The sequence below is a fragment of the Bubalus kerabau genome, chromosome X, assembly GCF_029407905.1.
Source record: "Bubalus kerabau isolate K-KA32 ecotype Philippines breed swamp buffalo chromosome X, PCC_UOA_SB_1v2, whole genome shotgun sequence".
NCBI classification, from domain to species: domain Eukaryota; kingdom Metazoa; phylum Chordata; class Mammalia; order Artiodactyla; family Bovidae; genus Bubalus; species Bubalus kerabau.
Window position 1 is genome coordinate 42553265 of NC_073647.1, and position 22423 is coordinate 42575687.

Below are 22423 nucleotides of genomic sequence, written 5' to 3' on the forward strand. Positions count from 1 at the left end.
GTTCTTTCTTCCCCCGGCCTTGACAACCAATGCACTCATTTCTTTCAAATGATCTACTCAGCTTAGATTTAAAAGTTATTTTGTATAGAAGAGGAGTTTTTTTTCTTCACATGAGACTAAAAACCTGCAATAGTTCCATTTTCCTTCCTGATTTAAACATTTTATTTTAATGGAAAAAAATCTGTTTCTTTTTAAAAAACACATTCTTAAAGAATAGAATTATATTTACATAGAGACAAGAGGTTGGAGAAGGAAATGGCAACCTACTCCAGTGTTCTTGCCTGGAGAATCCCATGGACGGAGAAGGCTGGTAGGCTGCAGTCCATGGGGTCGCACAGAGTCGGACACGACTGAAGCGACTTGGCAGCAGCAGAGACAAGAGGGAGTTTCCTCACATAGTGTTAAAGGGATTAGAGAGAAGACAGCAAATTAGAGGGACCGCAGTGTGGAACTGCACGGGCAGAACTTCAGAGCCTTCAGATATCAAAAAGGTACTGAAAGAACCACAGGACTGGGTTTTCAGCTTGTGGACATACAATGTAAGTTAATGAGTCAAGAGGACTTTAGAGGGCATTTCACTAGAATGGGTAAAAATAAATGGATAATATAGTGGAATGGATACCATAGGATACCAAGCATGACACAGGAAAATGGAAAAAAAAAATTTTGATACAAACAGCAAGAGCAGTAAAGTACTAAAAGTGAGGGCTTCACTGGCTCAGATGGTAACAAAACTGCCTACAATGCGAGAAACTCAGGTTCATCCCTGGGTCAAGAAGATCCCCTGGAGAAGGGGATGGCAACCCACTCCAATATTCTTGCCTGGAGAATTCCATGGACAGAGGAGCCTGGTGGGCTACAGTGCGTGGGGTTGCAAAGAATCGCACATGACTGAGCGACTAACACACACGCTCCATTACACAAGGCTGCCACAGACTGCAGACGTCACGGAAGCTCTGTGGTCAAGGTAGGACTTGGGCTCCCCCTTGAGGGGAGGGAAGAACCTGACCAGACAAGGAAACAGCAGAACTTTACAAGGGCATGAGGACATAAACAACCGTGGGATTCAGGCTACAATGAACGGAGATCACAAGATTGGAACAGAAGTTATGATGGGATCATATGCACTGAACCTTAGGAAGGGCTCTGACAACACAACTGGAAAAGGATGATGTCCCTGGACACCTTCCTTTTCTCTGACTGTAGTTCATTCTGAGTCTGGATCGTCTAATCTTTGATTAGGTTAAAAAAAATTTGGCCCAAAACATTTTACAAGAGCTTAGAAGTTTGCTTATACCTCCAGTACAGAGGGAAAAAAAAGATATTTTCTCTCCAGAAGAGACTTGCAGTGGGTTCATTAATTTTATCTTTTCATAGTTTGTACTTATAATATGGGATTAAACAGGTCTATAGCTCCCCACTGCCAATTTTCCCAGAGGAATTACCATCCCCAAATGTACACAATCACACCAAGAGAAAAAGAATGTGCTGACAAGGCACGCTACAGTGACTGTCAACTCCACAGGCATGGCACTGTGTATGGTGATCGGAGTGACAAAAGACTGCCAGTAATATGCAGTTAATACCAGGAACCAAATTTTTTCAAATAGTTTCATTTTTAGAACCTGCACCAGACTTAGGGTGTCCCTGTAACAAGGTCCCCTCACTGGCATTCCAATCTGCTTCCTCAGTGGGGGAGAAAGGAGTGGAGCTAAACCATGAGGACTGCTTGCAAGTTTACTGCAGACCCCCTTATGCCCCCATTACTCTGGGTACACCCATCAGGACTGCACACACTTCTGAGTTCAGGATAGGAAACGGTTAAGAACAGCTGCCGGAGACTGCCAGTCCACGGAGTCACAGAAAGTCACAACCACCTCTAGCTTAATTCGACTCCTTCTTAGAAAGCTTTTTAAAATTTGCTGAAAGGCTCCTTGACTTTTCCTGGGAAACTTCTGGCCTATATTAAAAGCATGTTACATTAAGGAAAAATTTCCATACTTAGTCGAATGATGCATCCTATTTGAATTTGCTTTACCATGGCAAGGTGTTCTGTGAACAGTGGTGGTGCCAGTGGCACTGAATTGTAACCATTTCAGAGTCAGTCTAACAATTTTATAGTTTCTGATTATCACATCTCAGAAGGGAAGCTAGAATGACCCCCATAACTCCTAGGCACACACTCTAGCAGGTGTTCAAAGTGCGGGTGTGAGAGCCAGACAGACATGGAACATGCCACACACCACATGTGTGACCTTAGATAGGTTACCTGATCTGTATGCCTCAGTTTCCTCACTTTAAAATAATAGAAACTGTTTTATACAATTCATCTGAAGATGAAATAAGAAATGCAGCACTGTTTATAATAGCCAGGACATGGAAGCAACCTAGATGTCCATCAGCAGACGAATGGATAAGAAAGCAGTGGTACATAAACACTATGGAGAATTACTCAGCCATTAAAAAGAATACATTTGAATCAGTTCTAATGAGGTGGATGAAACTGGAGCCTATTATACAGAGTGAAGTAAGCCAGAAAGAAAAACACCAATCCAGTATACTAACGCATATATATGGAATTTAGAAAGATGGTAACAATAACCCTGTGTACGAGACAGCAAAAGAGACACTGATGTATAGATCAGTCTTATGGACTCTGTGGGAGAGGGTGGGAAGATTTGGGAGAATGGCATTGAAACATGTATAATATCATGTATGAAACGAGTCACCCGTCCAGGTTCGATGCACGATACTGGATGCTTGGGGCTGGTGCACTGGAACGACCCAGAGGGATGGTATGGGGAGGGAGGAGGGAGGAGGGTTCAGGATGGGGAACCTGTGGCGGATTCATTTCGATATTTGGCAAAACTAATGCAATATTGTAAAGTTTAAAAATAAAATAAAATTTAAAAAAAAAAAGAAAAAGAAATATAAAGCACATCACATAGTTCCTGACACAAAGTGCATTCTCTACAATCAACCTATTAGTGTCTTATTCTGACATTTCTATCTTTTCTAAAAGCCTGTCTTAATTATTTTATTCCAGCTTCAGCTAAATCATATTTTTTCCCAATTCGGATCATCTACTCATATCAGTTCAGTTCAGTCACTCAGTCCTGTCCGACTCTTTGAGACCCCACAGACTGTAGCATGCCAGGCTTCCCTGTCCATCACCAACTCCTGGAGTTTACTCAAACTCATCTCCATTGAGCCAGTGATGCCATCCAACCATCTCATCCTCTGTCATCCCCTTCTTCTCTCGCCTTCAATCTTTCCCAGAATCAGGGTCTTTTCAAATGAGTAACAACTTCGCATCAGGTGGCCAAAGTATTAGAGTTTCAGCTTCAACATCAGTCCATCCAATGAACATTCAGGACTGATTTCCTTTAGGATGGATTGGTTGGATATCTCTGAACTTCAAGGGACTTTCAAGAGTCTTCTCCAATATCACAGCTCAAAAGCATCAATTCTTCTGCACTCAGCTTTCTTTATAGTTCAACTCTCACATCTATACATGACCACTGGAAAAACCATAGCCTTGACTAGACGGAACTTTGTTGTCAAGTAATGTCTCTGCTTTTTAATATGCTGTCGAGGTTGGTCATAACTTTTCTTCCAAGGAGTACACATTTTTAATTTCATGGCTGCAGTCACCATCTGCAGTGATTTTGGAGCTCCAAAAATAAAGTCTGACACTGTTTCCACTGTTTCCCCATCTATTTGCCATGAAGTGATGAGATGAGATGCCATGATCTTAGTTTTCTGAATATTGAGCTTTAAGCCAACTTTTTCACTCTCCTCTTTCACTTTCATCAAGAAGCTCTTTAGTTCGTATTTGCTTTCTGCCATAAGGATGGTGTCATCTGCATATCTGAGGTTATTGATATTTGTCCTGGCAATCTTGATTCCAGCTTGTGCTTCCTTCAGCCCAGCATTTCTCATGATGTACTCTGCATATAAGTTAAATAAGCAGGGTGACAATATACAGCCTTGACTTAGTCCTTTCCCTATTTGGAACCAGTCTATTGTTCCATGTACAGTTCTAACTGCTGCTTCCTGACCTACATACAGATTTCTCAAGAGGCAGGTCAGGTGGTCTGGTATTCCCATCTCTTTCAGAATTTCCCACAGTTTGAAGTGATCCACACAGTCAAAGACTTTGGCATAGTTAATAAAGCAGAAATATATGTTTGTTTGTTTGTTTTTTCTGGAACTGTCTTGCTTTTTCGATAATCCAATGGATATTGGCAATTTGATCTCTGGTTCCTCTGACTTTTCTAAAACCAGCTTGAACATCTGGAAGTTCATGGTTCACGTATTGCTGAAGCCCGGCATGGAGAATTTTGAGCATTACTTTACTAGCGTGTGAAATGAGTGCAACTGTGTGGTAGTTTGAGCATTCTCTGGCATTGCCTTTCTTTGGCATTTCTTTCTTTCTTGTTCTGCCCATCAAAACAAGACCCAGTTTCCCCCTCAGTCAGTCTTTCCCATCATGAAGCTTCAATAAGCCTCATATACTTCTCCAACAGAGAGCAGACAGACTGAAAGCCACAATCACAGAAAACTAACCAATCTAATCACATGGAACACAGCCTTGTCTAACTCAATGAAACTATGAGCCATGCCACGTAGGGCCACCCAAGATGCATGGCTCATGGTGGAGAATTCTGATAAATCATGGTCCACTGGAGATGTGAATGGCAAACCACTTCAGAACTCTTGCCTTGAGAACCCCATGAACAGTATGAAAAGGCAAAAAGATAGGACACTGAAAGATGAACTCCCCAGGTTTGTAGGTGCTCAATATGCTACTGGAGATCAATGGAGAAATAAGTCCAGAAAGAATGAAGAGATGGAGCCAAAGCAAAAACAATACCCAGCTGTGGATGTGACTGGTGATGGAAGTAAAGTCCAATGCTGTAAAGAGCAATACTACATAGGAACCTGGAATGTTAAGTCTCTGAATCAAGGCAAATTGGAAGTGGCCAAACAGGAGATGGCAAGAGTGAACATCAACATTTTAGGAATCAGTGAACTAAAACAGACTGGAGTGGGTGAATTTAACTCAGGTGATCATTATATCTACTACCGTGGGCAAGAATCCCTTTGGAAGAAATGGAGTAGCCATCACAGTCAACAAAAGAGTCTGAAATGCAGTACTTAGATGCAATCTCAAAAACGACAGAATGATCTCTGTTCATTTCCATGGCAAACCATTCAGTATCACAGTAATCCAAGTCTATGCCCTGACCAGGAATACTGAAGAAGCTGAAGTTGAATGGTTCTATGAAGACCTCCAAGACCTTCTAGAACTAATACCCAAAAAAGATGTCCTTTTCATTATAGGGGACTGCAATGCAAAAGTAGGAAGTCAAGAAATACCTGGAGTAACGGGCAAATTTGGCCTTGGGAGTGCAGAATGAAGCAGGGCAAAGGCTAATAGAGGTTTGCCAAGAAATGCACTGGTCGTAACAAACACCCTCTTTCAACAACACAAGAGAAGACTCTACACATGGACATCACCAGATGGTCAATACTGAAATCAGACTGATTATATTCTTTGCAGTCAAAGTTGGAGACTTTGCAAAGGGCTGTAAAGAGTCAGACACCATTGAAGTGACTTAGTGTGCACATATCAATAGTGTATGTATGTATGTATATATATATATACATATTGATATATATATATATATCAATCTCAATCTCCCAATTGATCCCACCACTCCCCTATCCCCCTTGTGTTCTTTATGTCTGTGTCTCTAGTTCTCTGTGTCTCCAGTTATAAGAACAAAGTCTGCAGTTTGATTATTGGGATCTGTCTTTCTGGACAACTTCCTAACTGAAGACCCAATTTTTCTACCTGTAAAAAGGAATACTGTATTGAAAGGTCAGGATCAAATGCAAAAAAAAAAAATAAAATAAAAAGGGTTTGAATGCACTTAGGCAAATTGCACCCAGGTAGGCAATTGATCCATAGACTTGGCTTTTGCTGGATTTTCTGAGTAGACATCCTCTAACATTTGGTCTCAAATCTACTCCTTCAGAGAATCTATCTTCCTTTCAACCCTCTAGATATTTTACTTTTAATATTTCAACCATTATGAATGATGCAATCCCCTAAATAAACAAGCATCAGGACTTGTTAGCTCTTTCAATGGTTTTAGTAATATAAGAGCATTAAGTATATGACCTCAGCTTTGAAACAAAAATAGGTTTCATCTGAATTTTCTGTATTAATACACTCCTAACAACCACGATGAAGAATTAACTTTTCTGTGCAGTTCACTTTGAAAATAGGTAGCATTATACATGTTTCAATGCCGTTCTCCCAAATCATCCCACCCTCTCCTTCTCCCACAAAGTCCAAAAGACTGTTCTATACATTGCTTGGGGCTGGTGCGCTGGGACAACCCAGAGGGATGGTACAGAGAGGGAGGAGGGAGGAGGGAGGAGGGTTCAGGATGGGGAACACGTGTATACCTGTGGTGGATTCATGTTGATATACGGCAAAACCAATACAATATCGTAAAGTTAAAAAATAAAATAAAAGGAAAGGAAAAAAATATAATAAAAAAAAAGAAAATAGGCAGCATTGTCCACATCTAGCAGTGAAAGTAGAGGAATGACTAATCCTTAGGAAGCCTATATCCCTTTGCTTTCTACATAATTTTTACAATTTTTATTTATTTATTTATTTATTTTTGACTGCGCTGGGTCTTCATTGCTGTCAATCTTCCTGACTTCTAATTCTTCAATTCCCTGGACTCAAAGAAAAGAGATATTCACCATCTATTTTAGTGTCTGTGCTAAGTCGTTTCAGTCATGTCTGACTCTTTGCGACCCCATGGACTGTAGACCACCAGGCTCCTCCGTCCATGAGTTTCTCCAGGCAAGAATATTGGAGTGGGCTGCCATTTCCTTCTCCAATTTTAGTGTCTAGTTAACATCAATTTTCTTTTCTATTTAAACAGTTTATTTTCATAGATCGTATTTCTAGCTATTCATGATTCCTTATACAATTAAAATGGCATGTGCCTTCTATTCATATAGTCAGTTTCTGATGAGTATTCTAAGTACAGCAAGACAAATCACACATTTAGAGCAACTAACGATGTCCAGTGATCTTTTTAAAAAATCGTGAGCATCATTTTGAGTAGAGAAGAGATGGGGTGAGGGAAAGACTCTTACAGGTTGTAGTTAATGAATCAGCAAGTACCAAAAGGTGTGAGAAATAACAAAAGATGACCTGCCACTTTCACTTATCAGTTCAGTCGCTCAATCGTGTCCGACTCTTTGCGACCCCATGAATCGCAGCACGCCAGGCCTCCCTGCCCATCACCAACTCCCGGAGTTCACTCAGACTCAGGTCCATTGAGTCAGTGATGCCATCCTGCCATCTCATCCTCTGTCGTCCCCTTCTCCTCCTGCCCCCAATCCCTCCCAGCATCAGGGTCTTTTCCAGTGAGTCAACTCTTCGCATGAGGTGGCCAAAGTACTGGAGTTTCAGCTTTAGCATCATCCCTTCCAAAGAAATTTCAGGGCTGATCTCCTTCATTTATAAGAGAACACAAATATTTACCAGCAAAAACAATTTCCATCTTGATTATAATATCATCTAGAAAACCAAACACATTTTGGTCAGGCAGTTTAAGAGCTTCCGGATTCTGTGCCTTTAGAACACATACTACTAACCTGATGACAGAATTCCCATGTCCAGTAGGAGCTGCCAGACCCCTATGGCCATAGATCTGCACTGGACGAAAGGACGGTGTTCTAGAAGCTGGTCTACCAGTTCTGACCCAGTGCAGCTTCTCCTAGACAAAAGCAAAGCCATTCACAATAAGACATGGTTGCCACCCATTTGCCAAAAAAAAAGAAATTTAATACCATCCATTTTATGTGCTTTTTAGACAAGCAACTCAAGAATAAATGACATGCACTTCTTATTCATGTTTCAGATTTCAGCTCAAATATCACTTCCTTACAGAAGCTTAGAAACATATCCTCTTACACTTTTTCTTTACATCACCTAACATATAACAATATCCCATCTTTCCAGATGAATAATACTTGCTTTCTTCCCTTGAGAATAATTTTCAGGAGAACAGGGACTATGTACATGTAACTCATGACTAAACCCCAACATTAGAACAGTCCAAGCACACAGCAAGTTCTCTGAATACATACATTTGAATAAATTAAGGAATAAATTTAGCAGTCCTTTACTGAAAGACAATGTTTCTGCCTTGATAAGACAAGTGGTGATCAACTTTGTTGCAGCCATTTACACATTTTTATCTCCTCTTTTTGAGAACAAAATAATTCCAAGATTAGACCAAGTTACACCATTGTGAGGGATAAAATGTTTTGTTTTCTACTTTTCAAACAGAAATTAAGCCTAATATCTGTCTCAAAGAACAATAAATTTGAATGTTAATATGGTCTAAGCAATTCACCAAGCAGCCTGGATCATAAACCCACAAACCTGGATGACAGATTATGCTAACCACCTGAACAAATACTTTCTGTAATCCATTGTAAAATACACAGCTGAATTCAAAGAATGCCCCAATCTGGGTATTACAAGCAGTATTTTCATGCCTACTTTTCCATCTTTATCAGCCTCAGATGAAAAACCAAATGAAGAAAACTTTCTGAAATAAGGTTCTTAAATTTACAGAAATTTCATTGAAACCCACTCTCCCATATGAAAAAAGTCACACCAAAATGATTTTTTTTAACACATGTATCATGTAAAAGACTATCTTTCTCCTACATTTTTTATTTAAGGACCAAAAGATGCCAAGATTTATTTGTATTTTTAGAACAGAAATACAAATTTATGTCTGGAATAATCACAAATACCTAGAAATCACCCAGTAACCAACAAAATGAAGAAATGCCATGAAATGCTTTATCTTCATGGATGATGGAAAAATAAGGTAGTAAACATTTCTGCTGAGATATCTGAACAACTATTCTAGCTTTAGTTAAAATATTACTTTCTTGGGTCAAGATTTAAAAGATACTCTGAGGTCATTAAGGCAATTCTAAGTTGTACCAACTGTACAATTCCAGTTGCAGGTTAGCAGTAAGACAAAAGAAAGATTAAGAGTCAAATAAATGGATTTTTTTGGAAACAACACAAGAAAACAGATTGCAACAGAATGGGCAACTAGACCAAACTGTCAATATTAACTTCTAATTCTATGGATGACTTTCATTAGCAAATGCTCAAAGTGTCAATCCCTCACACCTCCATCAATTAGCCAGCATCTTTGGGCTTGTAAAGCACTTTTATCATCTTAATCCTCATTCTCAGAACAATACATACAGCTCCTCTGCCTGTTCTGTGTCTGACACCACCTGGAATGTGGCAGGATACAACAAAACGTTTACTAAACAGATTAAACTTTCAAATTGCAAACGGTGACTAGACAGATGCACTGGCTCGTTTCTTCATGGGTGATCAGGAAGACGTTTCTCAGAACAGGACTTCCCATGTTTGTGTTGAGTGGGAATTACCTGGGGGGCCTTGTTAATATGATTCTGGTACAGCCTCAGAGCACTCACTTCTAATGGGCTGCCAGATGAGGCCAGTAACCCAGCCCTACCTTCTCAATGGGAAAGACTCGCGCTGTCTCAGGGGCAGGGAGGAGAGCAGGGTGGGCAGGACTGAGTCGATTTCCTAAAACACGGTAAAGCCATGACTGCTGTCATGTGTAGTTATTACTTAGTAATCAAGCTCCCGCTCTCAGAGTAAGCTACTGTTTCAGTTGTGCAAGATCTCTTTCTACCCCCACCTGCAATTTATCATACTGTGTTTCAAACTGCTTTCGACAATCCATTTGCACCAGGCAAAACATCATTGGGATAAAGATAAATACTGTCACTAATACCACCAATTCACCGACTCAATGGACACGAGTTTGGGCAAACCCTGGGAGATAGTGAAGGACAGGGAAGGCTGATGTGCTGCTGTCCACAGGGCCGCAAAGAGTCAGACACAACTTGGCAACTGAACAACAATACCACCAAAGCAAAGAAAATGAGGTGAGCGGCCACTGCTGTTAACCAACAACCTCCTTGACTTGTGGACCAGGTCAGCAACAATCCACTTTAAATCCCCAAACCTACAGGACTGAGAGGAGGGTGGTGGAGAAATCAGAGATGCCTGGAAGGGAGGAGTGTGAACATCCACAGCAGTTCTTACTCCCCACATATCTTCAGTCTTGTACTGAATCCAGAAGCTGTTCTAAGTACACGGGGATCTCACCAGTGCCCCGATGCTATATACAAACATTACGATACAGAGGTGATGGCTCCAAGGCCAGTATGATTGCCACAGCAAAACGTGAATTTTACTAATCTCTGAAGTTGAACACTTGGCTTTTCTTGGCCTCCTTCTGTCTCCAGTTACAGTTTTAGTAATCAGTTCATAGCAGTACAGACAGATCCTCATCTCATTCAATGGGACAGTGGTACTTAGAGACTTACATGAAGGCTCAAACAAGTAGTATGATTTTTCACATAGTACCAAATGAATGGAAAACATATCAAAATTGTGAAAGTAATTCTCATGTGATACTCAATTTACTACCAGACAAATGAAAATGACCCAGCCTAGGCTATCATGTTGGCACTTTGTCTCTAAACCCAGAGCATTAATCAGTCCTTAGACTATAAACCCACGCTGTTGCCACATTCTACTCCTGGTAAACCCAAAGTATGCTCTTTCTTGGACAGATGGTTCTTTTCCATGAATCTGATTAATGGACATCTTCCAATTGTTTTTCAGTCTATATCAATCAGCAACAAAACTGAGAGCAAGGACCAGTCCAACACACAGCCTTATATAGGAGCAAAAAATAATCCTATCAGTCTGCTCACAACTAGGCCCAAAGACTGACACAGGTAGACCTCGTTTTATTGCACTTTCCTTTGCTGTACTTCACAGACAGTATGTTTACCAACTGAAGGTTTGTGGCAAGCTGAATGCAGCAAGTCTATCAGTGCCATTTTTCCAATGGCATTTGCTCACTTTGTGTCTCTGTTTTTGGTACTTCTCACAACATTTCAAGCCCTTCACTAACAAAAAGATGATGACTTGCTGAAGACTTGATGACTTGCTGAAGACTCAGACTCATGAAGACCCTGACGCTGGGAAAGACTGAAGGTGGGAGGAGAAGGGGACGACAGAGGATGAGATGGCTGGATGGCATCACCGACTCAATGGGCATGAGTTGGAGTACACTCTGGGAGTTGGTGATGGACAGGGAAGCCTGGCGTGCTGTAGTCCCTGGGGTCACAGAGTCGGACACGACAGAGTGACTGAACTGAACTGCACTGATATTGTTTTTAGACATAATGCAATTGCACACTTGATAGACTACAGTGAAGTAACTGTTACATGCACTGGGAAGCCCAATAATCCATGTGACTCACTTTATTGTGCTACTCACTGCACTGGGGTGGTCTGGAACCAAACCCACAGTATCTCTGAGGTATGCTTGTACAGGCAGTTTTAGCTTTTAAGGAAAAACAAAATGTAGACTTATCTAAAGTTGATACCATCACCTATTAAAGAACAAAAAAGAGAGAGAGATTCTACATGAAGTAATGCAACTATCACCACAGCCCCCATCCCAGCCTGTTGCAACTACGTGACCTGGGCCCTAAGCTAGTGGTTTTCAGACTTAGGGGCTTCAATTCCTTATGGGAGGAAGTGGGTGGGGGTGAACTTGGAGCTTTTTAAAGAGATGCACATTTCCATGTACACAAAAGCATTGTTTCTCAACATAATAAATCATGTCTAACTTAAGTGGAAGGCGTCAAAATCTACATAAATACTAGTAAGATTAATTAGACATGGGATTATAAAGTGTTAATTCATTGTAGTTCTCTCATCTCCACTACGGAGTTGCTCAGTGGTGTCTAAGATTACAGATCCTGCCAAGTTTTTGATTAGAAACAAGTTGTCAGCCTGGGACAGTTACTGATGGGGATGGGACATGAAGACATCATCTAGGGTGTGAAAATCCCCTAGATCTTCCTGTAGATAGAAGTCACATGAAAGTGAAAGTGCAAGTCGCTCAGTTGTGTCTGACTCTTTGTGACCCCATGGACTAGACGATCTAAGGAGTTCCGCAGGCCAGAATACTGGAGTGGGTAGCCTTTCCCTTCTCCAGGGGGTCTTCCCAGCCCAGGGATTGAACCCGGGTCTCCCGCATCGCAGGCGGATTCTTTACCAGCTGAGCCACAATAGGTATGTGTAATAATTAAAAATTCATCCAGCTGTACCCTTAGATTTGTGCATTTTACTGTATGTAAACTATGCCTCAACAGAAAAGGGGGGGGGTCTTCTTACTCAAATAGGTTAGGAAGCACTATCCGTCCAAATCTAGGCCATGATGAAATTTTTCCCATCTGTGGCAAATGGAAAAAAAAGAAAACACCATAAGGAGATGGTGACAAAACTAAATTTAGTTCACTCAAAGAAACGTCTTTATTCTGAGAATCTTTCCTACTTTTTTTTGCACCATTTTTTCTGAATATTCTTTCCTATATTTCATGGTACTGTAGTCTCAATTCTGAAAAAACAAACAATGATAATAAATGATAGTGGTTCTTTGTTTATTTTTGTAGTTTTAGTATTGTTTGCTGGGGTTTAATACCTTTACTTGGAAAAATATTCATAAAAAGCTGGCCATTCAGGTTTGTTATTTCTCAAAATGGCTCCATGAAATGAAGACATGTGTCCTGAACTTTTTTTGTGACCATCTTCTTGGTCCAGATGTACTTTAAGCTGACCATACGCCCATCCATTGACTCTAACACCTCCACCCTTATTCGCCTGCCAAGGCAGAGAAGCGCCATCCCTACGCCCACCTGGCCCTCCCCCGCCCCCTGCAGCTCCTGAAGGGGCAGCTCACTCCCACCTGGAGAGCCAGAGAAGTGGCCCTCTTCCCCAGGGACCTCCAAAGGGTCCTTACAGAGCTCTGATAGAAGGGACCTGTATTTACAGAAGGCCCAACGCAGCACACACCCAAAAAAATCATTATAAAACATCACGTCTTGGAGGAAGCAGAGTGGAGACTCTCAGGAGCCTGTGCACACCTGCAGCTGAGCATTCCTCACCTGACCTTCAGACCAGGAGTCCAGCTGTCCAACACTCGGCTCCTTAAATTAAGAGAAAAGTCACAGCCAATCTCACAAGCAGACACTTCAAAGTGACTCATTTAAAAAGACCCTGATGCTGGGAAAGACTGAAGGCATGAGGAGAAGGGGGTGACAGAGGATTATATGGTTGGATGGCATCACCGACTCTATGGACAAGAGTTTGAGTAGACTCTGGGAGTTGGTGATGGACAGGGAGGCCTGGCGTGCTGCAGTCTGATGCAGCCCATGGTGTCACAAAGAGGTGCACACGACTGAGCGACTGAACTGAAGGTCCCAGAGCTGGAAATTTATACAGCCAGGGCTGGAGGAAAATTTTGACTGATTCCAAAGTCACCACTCTACTGTAACATGGTGCATGTTACTAAATAATAAATGTGTTTGTACCGTGGGCTAGAGAGTGTACTGATTATTTTACATGTAACATACTGCTTAACTTTGGAAAAACTCTGAGGTATTATTAATCTCATTTTGCAGATGATAAAGTTAGACTTGAAGAGGTTAAGAATTTCACCCAAGTTTGCCACCCAAGCCTGTCTGTAGTTATTTTCCCATATATTTATCTTATAACATAGAATATGCCAATTTCAGAATCACATGACAAGCAAGCCTATATGACTGAATGAAGATGTCACAGATAGTTGTCTCTGCTAGATCCAGAGGCACTTAACCCTGGATGGAAATTAGAACCATCAAAGAAACTGAAGAAATAATCAAACAGCTCAGGTCTACAGAATTAGAACCTACAGGAGAGCAGTCTGAGTAGGATTTTTTCAAGCTCCTCAGGGTAGCTTTTAATGCACCCTGGCTTGAGAAAAACTAAAAAACAAAACAAAACAAAACAGTGGTTGAAACTCTTATCGCCCACCTCTGCTGTGAAGCTGGGCGCACTCCTCGACCATCTTCTCCCTCACATGCTCACCAGAGATTCAAACACAGCAGAGGTGCAGGCCATCCAAAAAATAGCCCTGAGGTCTGTGACTGAGCTTCTTACTCTGGTTTGTGTAGAACAAAGAGTCAGTGTCTCAGTAAACCACAATCTGCACCTGTTCTTATAGTGTGTGTTTTCTATCCACCCCATCCCAGACATAGCCCTAAGCCAAGGTGCCTCACGTCTGCAGAGCAGCATCCTACCTACACACCTTCTGAAAGGACATCCCCCTTTTAATGGCATCAGGAGCATTAGACTTAATTTCCATTTTCCACTATTGAGGATTATCTTCTAGTATAAACCTGTTTGCCCCACTTAAAAGCCAAAAGAGAAAATTAAAGTGGGGTCTAGTATTTATAAATATTTCACAATCTTGCCTGCCTAGGGAGATAAATCAGCAGGAAGAAGCAGCTTCTGGGAAAAAATATACAATAGGTACCATGGAAACAAACCCCGAAGTGTCATAAACTTGGTTTTTTTTTTCTTTCCTTGGAAAAGTATCTTTCTTTTCAGTGTGTGTACAAACAAGACCATAACTGCCTAACAGGGTGGGGTTCCTCAGTTAATGCAATCATAGAAAAGCCTTTACAGTTTAGGTAGCAGGTGACTAAAGATTTTGGATCAGCAGTTAAATTGGCAGCTTACTTATCTCCACTTGTCACTGAATTCCCTACCTTCAGTAACATCAACCCCCCAGTCACACCTGGACTCCAAGATGAACCCTTTTCTCAGCAGCCAATGTGAATAAGCTCCCACCTGCCCAATCCAGGACTTGAGCAGCAAAACAATGCAAGTATTACATTATACCAGTAGGAGAAACACCCAGGAGTCCAGACTGATCTAAATCACTGAATAAACAAACATGGGACAGAGGGCACAGTGGGGAAACAGCTCTTCCGTACAGAATTCTTTCAATTATTAAATGCAACGAGAAGAGGCAAAGAATATCATCATTAGGCAAAGAACAAAGTACCAAGCGTTGCAGGCAAGAATCATCAATGGATGCTAAAACGAGAGAACAAAAGTACTTCTGAGATATAGGACATCTGCATAGTGTCCAAGTGTTTCCCCACAAGCTATTAAGGAATAGAGGAAAAGAATAGGCACTTTTCAGCAGAGCTCAGCAGATCCATCTTAATTAAGTGATAAAAGTCATCACCAATCATGAGACTTGACATCACTTGCTTGCTATTAATAAGATGATATCCTGAAAAAGGCACTTTCAAGGTATTTTTTTCTCAAAAAAAAAAATGGTATGTATTGTGAGAAAACATCACACAACTCCAAACTGAGGGACATTCTTCAAAATAACTAGCTCGTACTCTGCAAAAATTGTCAAGGTTAGGAAAGACCAAGAAAAATCCTGGATTGGATGGAGAAGGCAATGGCACCCCACTCCAGTACTCTTGCATGGAAAATCCCATGGATGGAGGAGCGTGGTAGGCTACAGTCCATGGGGTCGCGAAGAGTCAGACACGACTGAGCGACTTCACTTTCACTTTTCACTTTCATGCACTGGAGAAGGAAATGGCAACCCACTCCAGTATTCTTGCCTGGAGAATCCCAGGGACAGAGGAGCCTGGTGGGCTGCCGTCTATGGGGTCGCACAGAGTCGGATACGACTGAAGCAGGTTAGCAGCAGCAGCAACATCCTGGATTGGAGGAAAACACAGGGAACTGACAAGGAAAGACAATCCGATCCTGAGTGCCATCCTGGACAAGGATAAGGACCTTAGTAGGTCAGCTGGCAGAAAGTGAATGAGGTCTGTATTTGAGCTACTTTAGTGTCAATGCTGGTATTGACACGTTACATAAAATGTTAACATTTGGGGAAGCTGGGTAAAGGTTATAAGGCTTTCTTTGTAGTATTTATACGTTTAAGTCTGAAATCATTTCAAAATGAAATTAAAAAAATGTTTAAGTAATAGCCTCTTTCCTCCCCACAAACAAAGCCTCAAAAACCATTCAAATATTATTTCAAATACAGAATCTATTTCTGCATTAAAGTTGCTCTCTCTATAACATTATCATCCTGGGCTGCCCAACAGGATGACCCTCCTGGCCCCCTGACCATTCTGGCCTCTAGCACTTTCACACAGGTTAGATTAACCTCCCTAAAATGTCTCCTTACATACTACTTTTTTATTTAAAAATTTATTTTAAAACAGTTTATGCTCCTTATGCACTCACTGACAATATTCTAAGACTTGACCCAAGTGGCCAGTCTCTCAATGTCTACATAATCCTGGCTGCATGTCTCTTCTGCAAACTCCCCACTCTAGCCAGACCGCTGGTCTGATTTTTACTCTGCCAACAGTGGGTTATTTTCACCTCCATGCCCAAGCCTGTGCCATGACCCCTGACCCCCGTATTTCTTTTTATTTCCACATCCTGCCCTTCCTTCAACCCACACAAATGCTGTGTGAAGTTCACCCAAGTCTTGAGCCTCCTGTGACCAATCCACTGGTTGGTCCACTAAACACTTCTCAGTATTTGTCACTGGTGTGTCTCCTGGCTCCACCTGCATATGTAGCTCATCTCTCCTTAAACAGCCTTGTAAACCCCCAGAGGGACTTCCACCTTCTGTCAGTCTAGGACCTTCTACAGAGCACAGCAGGGGCTGGACAGCCAGTGGTGACTTCCTCCCACTGCCACATCACCTGGTGACCCAGACTCCCAGGCCAAGGAATAAGGCAGGACATTACCCCCTCAAAACCTATGAAACCCACCACCTTCCCAGCTTCCTTTCTCAAGTTTCTCAACTCTGTTGTAAGTGGTCACATATGAAAGACACACACAGACACATACACACATATATATGAAACATATACACATATACAGAATTTTTTTTTATACACTGAATAATATATGCTGCTGCTGCTGCTAAGTCACTTCAGTCGTGTCTGACTCTGTGCAACCCAATAGACGGCAGCCCACCAGGCTCTGCCATCCCTGGGATTCTCCAGGCAAGAACACTGGAGTGGGCTGCCATTTCCTTCTCCAATGCATGAAAGTGAAAAGTGAAAGTGAAGTCTCTCTGTCGTTTCTGACTCTTTGCGACCCCATGGACTGCAGCCTACCAGGCTCCTCCGTCCATGGGGTTTTCCAGGCAAGAGTACTGGAGTGGGGTGCCATCTGCTTGCTTTAAAACTTAAAGATCCACTTGAATGCTAATTATTTCTTTGTAGCGGAAAAGACTTCAAAAAGTCACTTTGTGTGGAGTCTTCAAGAGGAAATAACGTTCCTTTTTCCTTTCCTACACTACTGCCAAGTCAGAAATGTGCAAAAGAAACACATCTTGGAGTAGGAATCTTCTCTTTGTTGGCTCTGGAAATAAAGTCTTTTTAATGTTTCTTGTTAATTTGTACACAAGTTTTTGAAAGCTGCAAAAATCAATAAAGGTGATAATGTACAGTCCTCTGGCAGAAGGAAGACTTAGAAACTAGTTCGAGTTTTTATTCTTCAATTACTCACCAAAGCCATCAAAGCACCTCAGAAATACAGTACCAGAAAGGACACCTGGAGGTCTCCAGACCATTCAACAGCCTTCATCTAGTGACCCGAGGCAGGAGGGCTCAGGGTTCACAGGCCAAACCCAGCTGCTGTGCCAGGTTCATGGTGATACTGGAACACAGCTGTGCCTCATGTACCTCTGGCCATCTTCCTGATAAAAAAATATTTAGTATCTGGCCTTCTACAGGAAAAGTTCACCAATCCTGGTCTAAACTATTAAATTTTACAGAGCAGGAGGAGCTCTGTAATCCCCCTAGCAATATAATACAGTGAGTAACTGGTTATCAGTAAGAATTTTTTTCATTTGGAACCAAATAATCTTTTGCTGCCATTTAAGATTATTTCCTTCAAAATTGTTTAAGACACATTTCCAACTTCACTGACATATTACATAAACACGAGAAACAGGTCAAAACAATTACTGGCTCCCAAGACTAAAATAAACAAAAGCAATTAGTTTCACTAACTACTTTTGACTAGGAATTACCAATCTATACAGTCATATAGAATATGCCTTGTTTCAAACATTTGAATCTTGCACACAATATCCTCTATGCCTGGAATCCCTTTCTTCTCATCTAAGTTTCCGTACAGTTTACGCTGTTTCCATACAGTTTATGGTTGTCTGAGGAAGCCTTACAAATAGCTGAGAAAAGAAGAGAAGCAAAAGGCAAAGGAGAAAAGGAAAAATATACCCATCTGAATGCAGAGTTCCAAAGAATAGCAAGGATAGATAAACCTTCCTAAGTGAACAATGCAAAGAAATAGAGGAAAACAATAGAATGGGAAAAATTAGAGATCTCTTCAAGAAAATTAGAGATACCAAGGGAACATTGTAACATGCAAAGGGCACAATAAAGGACTGTAGCCCACTAGGCTCCTCTGTCCATGGGATTTCCCAGGCAAGAATACTGGAGTGGGTTACCATTGCCTATTCCAGGGGGATCTTCCCAAGCCAAGGATTGAACCCACGTCTTCTGCGTCCCCTGCATGGGCAGGTGGGTTCTTTACCACTGTGCCACCTGGGAAGCCCTCTTTACATCTGAGGTCTACTGAAAGCCACACCAGGGTCCGTCACTTCCTCTTCTCTCCCAAAACGTTCTAACAGCCACACTGTGGAATCAGAACTTAGTTCACGTCTTGTGGGGATTTCCTTTCAGTGTTTCCAGTGATGACACCCTTCCCATCACTTCGCTGAGTGTGCTGACACAGCAGATTTCACCATGTGCAGGGTTCAAAACAGGGTCGCTTGCTCCCCAGGTTCCCTGTCTGTAATGAGCAGAGTCTAATGGGCCTTGTGCTGCATCGGTGCTGACGAGGTCAATTCCCTGACACTGATTTAGGTCTCCCTCTCCCTCCACTGAATCCCCTCCTTTCTAGTCCTCCTACCAAATTGTTTCATCTAATCTGTCTGGACATCGTTTCCTTTCTCTAACACATCATCAGAGTCTTTCCTCAAATGGTTTTCCTCCTCCCCTACAAAGTTCGACTCTAACACAAAGGCCCATGACAATCGCAGCGAACAGAACCAGTGATTCCTTCAGCCAGAACAAGACACAGAGCACACACCCCACAGCTCACCCAGCGGTCCTGGAGTTCAAGGGGATCTAGTTCTCTAGCTTCCCTCTGGAAATCCCCCTTTCAACATAAGAGGCATCAGCAACTTCCAATCAGCTCACCCGGCCCAGAAGGGAACCTTCTGGAAGGCTACTAAAACCACCTGGCAAGCATTCATCTTCCCCGGGCCCCAGGTCAGCAACTACTAATCCACAGTTAACTAGCTTGTTCTTCCACATGGTCTGTGCAGCAGCAGCGGCAGCATCACCTGGGCGCTTCTGGGAGACACAGAGTCTCAGGGGCCACGCGAGATGCACCTAGTTAGGAGATGAAGCTTAATGAGATCGCCAGGTGAATCACATCAAGGTCAAGTCTGAAAAGCATTCATCCACACCCCCTAGATACAAAATCCTGCTTCCGCTACAAACGTTTTTAGACCAAGATATTAACAGTGAAAGTGAAAGTCTCTCAGTTGTGTCCAGCTCTTTGCGACCCCATGAACTATACAACTGATGCTTTTGAACTGTGGTGTTGGAGAAGACTCTTCAGAGTCCCTTGGACTGCAAGGAGATCTAATCAGTCCATCCTAAAGGAAATCAGTCCTGAATATTCACTGGAAGGACTGATGCTGAAGCTGCAACTCTAATACTTGGGCCACCTGATATGAAGAAGTGACTCACTTGAAGACTCTGATGCTGGGCAAGATTGAAGGCGGGAGGAGAAGGGGATGACAGAGGGTGAGACGGTTGGATGGCATCACCGACTCAATGGACATGAGTTTAAGTAAACTCCGGGAGCTGGTGATGGACAGGGAGACCTGGCGTGCTGCAGTCCATGGGATCGCAGAGTCAGACACGACTGAGGGACTGAACTGACTGACTGACTGACTGACTGAACTATATATAGTCCATGGAATTCTCCAGGCCAGAATACTGGAGTGGGTAGTCCTTCCCTTCTCCGGGGGATCTTTCCAACCCAGGGATCAAACCCAGGTCTCCCACATTGCAGGTGGATTCTCTACCAGCTGAGCCACAAGGGAAGCCCAGACATCAACAGAGGTCCTCCTAAAAAAGGATTAAACAGGCAAAATGAGTTTTGAAGATATTTCTTACTTTATTCTCCCTTCTTAAAGCTGAAAAGTGCCCGTAAGCAAATTAAAAATGTTCAATAACTCCTGGAGAGCTTCCCTGCTAGCTCAACGGTAATGAATCCACCTGCCAATGCAGGAGACACGGGTTCAATCCCTGATCTGGGAAGATCCCACATACCACAGAGAAAGCCCGTGTGCTCCAACTACTGAGCTCCTGTTTCAAGAGTCTGCGAGCCACAACTGCTGAAGCCTGCATCACCTGGAGCCTGTGCTCCATGACAAGACAAGCCCTAACAGTGAGAAGCCTGAATACAGCAACAAGTAGCCCCTGGATGCCATAACTAAACAAAAGCCCGTGCAGCAATGAAGACCCAGCACAGCCAATAAAAATAAATTAAAAAAAAAATTACTGCAGTAAATCAGTTCAGTTCAGTTCAGTCGCTCAGTTGTGTCCGACTCTTTGCGACCCCATGAATTGCAGCACGCCAGGCCTCCCTGTCCATCACCAACTCCCGGAGTTTACCGAAACTCATGTCCATCGAGTCGGTGATGCCATCCAGCCATCTCATCCTCTGTCGTCCCCTTCTCCTCCTGCCCCCAATCCCTCCCAGCATCAGGGTCTTTTCCAATGAGTCAACTCTTCGCATAAGGTGGCCAAAGGATTGGAGTTTCAGCGTCAGCATCAGTCCTTCCAATGAACACCCAGGACTGATCTCCTTTAGGATGGACTGGTTGGATTTCCTTGCAGTCCAAGGGACTCTCAAGAGTCTTCTCCAACACCACAGTTCAAAAGCATCAATTCTTCAGTGTTTAGCTTTCTTCACAGTCCAACTCTCACATCCATACATACTGCAGTAAATAAATTCTGTTTAATCCAACATTTCTCAAAAATATCTGACCAAGGAATTTTAAAAAATTATCTATTTTTATAGATATCTGTTGCCATCTTAAAGCACATTTACTGGTGTTAACAGAAAACTGTAAGTTGAGAAGCCTGTCCCAGGGCCTAAGCACTTCCACTTGATAAAGTGCTGCAGTGACTTCTCCAAGCCTCTCCTGCTGCCCTGCTGACTTTCAAGTGCATCTATTAATCAAGGTCAGAAGTGATGTTGCTGCCTATTTCTTGGCGGGGGAGGTCAAGCAGACAGCAGCCTTGACCCCAAAGGCGGGACATTATAAGGCCAAGATGAACAAAAGAAAAAGGCCAAATACCACAGCCACCTAACTGTCTGATTAAAGCAGCCTGTTACCATTCCAAACTTTTCTGGACATATCTTGACTCCTCTCTTTACTATTTTTTTCACAAAGAGGAAGACATTCAGAAACTGATTTACATGTGTTCTGCTATATAAGATCCAAAAACAACTCCAATTTTTTGTGTTCATCCCTCTTCTTGAAGCATAATTACTGTGAGAGGTACCTCATAAGGGATTCCATTTTTAGAACTTCCTCAATTTTTAGTTTTAATCAAATTCATTTTTTAAAACTTCATTTAAACACCTACAACTGGACTCTTTCTCCTTCACATCTGCATAAAATAAGGTAACAAACGATATCTTCTCTAACTTCACAGAGCTGAGATAGAGTCAATTACAGCCCTAACTTATTAAGAGGCTCTCTTCAAAGCGTGTTAACATTGATCAACTGTTTCTAGACTAAAGTTAATAAAGTGCCCCACATTCCAGAAGTAGGTGACTGCAGAGTTAACTGACACAACACATATGAACGACAAAGGAGGAGACGTTTCGTTAGGGTATTTTTTTACTAGTTGAAAGGGTTTTACAATCCCTGGTTATCTAAAAACTCAACATGCTCTGTGACTCCTCAACCCACACTCCCCTCCGCCTTTTAACAGTCCAGGAACCCAGCGAAATGTTATGAAGTCATTAAAAGCATTGTAAAGAACTTGTAATACAGTGAAGTATTTTGGTGAAAAGTGTTTTTTAAAAAGTAAGTAAAACTAAAGAGACAGTATGAGGTCAACAGCACTTAAGGAACAAATAGAAAAGAGTATATCAAAATGCTAATAGTAATGGTCTTCATGGGACTGGCTACTGGTAGATTTGTTCTTATCTTTTCAAACTTTCAATTTTTCTATATTATATTCCTTTTATAATTAGAAAAATATAAAACCTCTACTTCTATCACCATCCTCC

General features: G+C 42.0%; 1 protein-coding gene and 1 long non-coding RNA gene across 5 annotated transcripts in view; both read right to left on the reverse strand.

The window, feature by feature from the left end:
* LOC129640436 (uncharacterized) overlaps positions 1 to 19441 on the reverse strand; it is a 34334-nt gene extending 14893 nt beyond the window's left edge. For 3 of the 4 annotated variants that reach the window (XR_008708801.1, XR_008708804.1, XR_008708803.1), the window contains exons 1-2: positions 19202 to 19441; positions 7693 to 7814 (exon numbers count right to left, since the gene is read on the reverse strand). This is a non-coding gene — a long non-coding RNA (uncharacterized LOC129640436). The remainder of the gene's footprint in view (positions 1 to 7692; positions 7815 to 19201) is intronic. The other variant, XR_008708800.1, reaches the window with a different exon arrangement.
* LOC129639959 (collagen alpha-1(I) chain-like) overlaps positions 1 to 22423 on the reverse strand; it is a 113012-nt gene that overhangs the window by 36271 nt on the left and 54318 nt on the right. The window lies entirely within an intron of this gene.